The sequence below is a fragment of the Otolemur garnettii genome, unplaced genomic scaffold (genome assembly GCF_000181295.1).
Source record: "Otolemur garnettii isolate 467f Iridium unplaced genomic scaffold, OtoGar3 scaffold00029, whole genome shotgun sequence".
In the NCBI taxonomy this organism is placed as follows: Eukaryota; Metazoa; Chordata; class Mammalia; order Primates; family Galagidae; genus Otolemur; species Otolemur garnettii.
The window spans coordinates 631,529-635,984 of record NW_003852424.1 but is presented as its reverse complement, the minus strand read 5'-3'; the positions used below and the strand labels follow the sequence as shown (position 1 = coordinate 635,984).

Below are 4,456 nucleotides of genomic sequence, written 5' to 3'. Positions count from 1 at the left end.
TTTTTCTGCATCAATTGAGAGAATCATGTGGTCTTTGTTTTTTAATTTGTTTATGTGATGAATTATATTTATAGATTTATGTATGTTGAACCATCCTTGAGATCCTGGGATAAAACCTACTTGGTCGTGGTGTGTGATTTGTTTGATGTGTTGCTGGATTCTGTTGGTTAGGATCTTGTTGAATATTTTGATTGTCTGGATCTGAGTCACATGTCAAACCTTCTTGCCAGAGGGTGGGGCAAGTCCCAACTGAAATAGCTGAAGTGGAGGTAGTATACTAAAGAGAGCTGGTCAGGCAAAACCCACAGCACCTTCTACCCAATATCCCATCTTGGCCTATAACTCACAAAGAAGAAAGGAACTCTTTCTAAGGCCAAAAATCCTTCTATGGGGTGGAAGTACCTATTTCCCTCCTTAATCTAAACATCAAGCTCAGCAAGTCTATAGGGGCATATAAAAGTATAAAGGCCACAGAAACAAAATTGAAAATAAAATTTATGGCCCTTTTTCAAACCAATATCCTAGAGCTGACCAAGACAGCCAACCAGATGGGTTTCCTTAAATTTCAGGAGAAATTTAATGGGCACTTATATTAAATCACACACATGGAGGGAGAATCTGGTCATTTTTTAGTTCCCCCTGGGAACAAATGAAGAATGTCTCGAAGATATTACTTGAGATAGAGAAACAAGATGTATTTGCCAATAATCAGCTCACCTCTTCCATATTTTTGCTAATCTTGTTGAAGCCCATTTATTACAGTCCTCAGGATTTCTCAGCAGGTCCATTATTGCTGCTGAAAAGTTCTGAGGAAGCAGTTTCTCTGGCTTAGAGATTCAGGTCATGGAGCAAATATCTGAGTCAGATTCTCATCAAGGATGTCCCATTATCTCCCTACCTCTTTTAAAAAACTTTTCCTTGCATTTATTTTATGCTGAAACTATTCCCATGTCACAAAGTTTTGTTTCTTCATGTTCTCCTGAGGTATCTTTTTCTTCTGTGCAAACTTCCGGTTTAGGACCAGTTGCTTTTTAGTAAAGATCATCTCATGTAACAGGGGAGCTCATGGATGGGTTACAGAATGCAGCCTGGATCTGCCCACTGACCAGAAACTCTATATCTAAGCCCTTCTTCAGCTCAGCATCACTCTCTGCATTTTTTTTTTTTTATTGAGTGGTAACTATGTACATTAATGCACTTCTGGGGTACAGTGTGGGGTTTTCACATGCAATCCGAAATACTTTCATCAAACTGGTCAACACAGCCTTCATGTCATTTTCTCAGTTATTGTTTTAAAACGTTCACATTCTACTCTTAAAAAGATTCACTTGTACCCCTATAAGATAAACCTCAGAAGTGATCCCTCCAAACCCCCTCCCTCTACCCATTTCCCCCTCCCACTCTCTGCATTTTTAAACATATGTGGTAAACATTCAGCACTTTTTCAGGACCACTGACTCTGTGCCTACCCCCACTGTTGACCTGGGCACACCTACCAACTCTAGCATGTAATTGGAATGACACATATTGCTCAAGTAAAGGGACACTTTTTAGATAATCAGTGGCTTTTCAAATATGCATACCCTTGATGACCTGACAGTTTCACCAGTGTTCTTAAAGTGAATACAGGATTTAAGCCTCTTGACTTGCATACTTTTGGGGGATTTTCTGGGTCAAGTGAATAGCCAACTCCTTTCACAGAGCACCTCAGGCCATGTTTGGGAAGAGTACCCATTCTCCTTTCATGTAGTGATTCTCCTTTGGTTGGATGGAATGGGGAACACAGTAACAGCTTTCCACAGACCCAATTATGCCTGCACACCACACACCCCTCCACAGAACAGAGGGAAGACCATAAATAGGACAGACCTTTGCTCAGAAATCTCCATGAAGTAGGGGCTAACCTTCCACTGTGGAATTCCCTGTTGATTGTCCACTCGACATCTCTTCTCTATTTTTTCTTTCTAGCCCAACTCCAATTGTGTCTGGATGGCAATGGCCTAAGCAATAAGAAATGAGTCTCTTCACCAGCTATTGAGAGGTAGAAGAAAAGCATATGACCAGTTCTGGCCAGTGAAAGACAAGGGTAAGTCTTCTAAGAAATTACGGAGTTATTTCCCATCCTGAATAGAGAGGGGTCATGGAAGGAAAGGTTGTTTTTTTGCTATCCCCTTTTCTCTAGTTTATCAGCAAATTCAGTCAGAACTGCTGTGAGGAGCTGCAACTATCATAGACCAGAGAATCTCAGAAAGGTCAACTTAGAGCTGCTGACCGATCATGCAGTGGCCTGGCACTCTGCTTCCTGTTAGGATAGATAGCCATACTGTTTAAGATGTTCTTATATTCTGTTACTTGGCTGGTCAAAGCTATTAGTACCAATAGCTACACTCACTATTGCCCTTCTTGCTTGAGACAGAACCAGGATATGATGCCAGGCCAGTGCCCTGTCCAATCTACTTACTCAGAATTCCACTTTATTTTTTTTTATTAAATCATAGCTGTGTACATTAATACAATCATGGGGGACAATGTGCTGGTTCTATATACAATTAGAAATGTTTTCATCAAACTGGTTAACATAGCCTTAAGGCATTTTTTTAGTTATTGTGTTAAGACATTTATATTCTACACTTAGTAAATTTCACATGTACCCTTGTAAGATGCACCGTAGGTGTGGTCCTACCAATTATTCTCCCTCCACCCATCCTCCCCCCTCCCCTCCCTCTCCCCTTTCCCCTTCTTCAAGGGCTATAACTGGGTTGGAGCTTTCATATGAAACCTATAAATTGGTTTTATAGTAAGGCTGAGTACAATGGATACCTTTTCTTCCATTCTTGAGATACTTTTCTAAGAAGAATATGTTCCAGTTCCATCCATGTAAACATGTAAGAGGTAAAATCTCCATCTTCCTTTAAGGTTGCATAATATTCCATGGGGTACATATACCACAATTTATTGATCCATTCATGGGTCGATGGGCACTTGGGCTTCTTTCATGACTTGGAAATTATGAATTGGGCTGCAATAATCATTCTGGTACGTATATCTTTGTTACAATGTGATTTTTGGTCTTGTGGATATATACCTAGTAGAGGAATTGTAGGATCGAATGGCAGGATTATTTTTAGATCTCTAAGTATTCTCTAAACACCTTTCCAAAAGAAATGTATTAGTTTGCATTCCCATCAGCAATGCAGAAGTGTTCCCTTTTCTCCACATCCATGCCAACATCTCTGATTTTGGGATTTTGGGATATGGGCTAATCTTATTGGAGTTAGATGATATCTCAAAGTAGTTTTGATTTGCATTTCTCTGATGATTAAGGATGATGAGCATTTTTTTCGTGTGCCTGTAGGCCATGCACCTGTCTTCTTCAGAGAAGTTTCTCTTCAAGTCCCTTGCCCACCCTGCAATGGGATCACTTGTTCTTTTCTTGCTAATATGTTTGAGTTCTCTGTGGATTCTGGTTTTAATAACCAGAATAACCTTTGTCAGAGACCTAACCTGCAAATATCTTCTCCCATTATGAGGGCTGTCTTCTTGCTTTACTTACTGTGTTCTTAGCTGTGCAAAAGCTTTTTAGTTTGATCAGGTCCCAGTAGTATATTTTTGATGTTATTTAAATTGCCTGGGGGATCCTCCTTGTAAAATATTCACCCAGGAAGATTTCATCAAGAGTTTTCCTTCTAGTATTACTTCTAGTATTTTTATAGTTTCATGTCTTAAATTTAAATCTTTACTCCAATCTATCTTAGTTAATGGTGAGAGGTGTGGGTCCAGTTTCAGTCTTCTACTCATCACCAGCCAGTTCACCCAGCACCACTTGTGAAATAGGGAATCTTTTCCCCACTACTTTTTAAGTAGCTTGTTCAGATCAAATAATGGTAAGTAGCTGAGTTCATCTCTTGGTTCTTTATTCTGTTCCATACATCTACCTCTCTGTTTTTGTGCCAATACCATGCTGTTTGATCACGATTGATTTATAGTATAGTCTGAGGTCTGGTAGTGTGATTCCTCCTGCTTTGTTTGTATTTCTGAGTAATGTCTTGGCTATTTGAGGTTTTTTCTGATTCCATATAAAACAAAGTATTAGTTTTTCAAGATCTTTAAAGTATGACAGCGGATCTTTAATAGAGATTGCATTAAAATTGTATATTGCCTTGGGTATTATGGACATTTTAACAATGTTGATTCTTCCCAGCCATGAGCATGGCATGTTTTTCCATTTGTTAACATCTTCAGGTATTTCTTTTCTTAGAGTTTCATAGTTCTCTTTATAGAGATCTTTCACGTCTTTCATTTGGTAAACTCCCAGATATTTCATCTTCTTTGGCACTACTGTGAAAGGAATAGAGTCCTTGACTGTTTTTTCAGCATGACTATTGTTGGTATATAAAAAGGCTACAGATTTATGAGTGTTGATTTTGTAACCTGAGATGCTGCTGTATTCCTTGAT

The 4,456-nt window shown here is 39.0% G+C and overlaps 1 long non-coding RNA gene across 1 annotated transcript in view; it reads left to right on the top strand.

Moving 5' to 3' along the window:
* The window catches only part of LOC111724941, a 128,333-nt gene extending 126,282 nt beyond the window's left edge, over positions 1 to 2,051 (top strand). The window contains exon 3 of the long non-coding RNA XR_002773150.1: positions 1,969 to 2,051. This is a non-coding gene — a long non-coding RNA (uncharacterized LOC111724941). The remainder of the gene's footprint in view (positions 1 to 1,968) is intronic.
* The last annotated feature ends 2,405 nt before the right edge of the window (positions 2,052 to 4,456 follow it).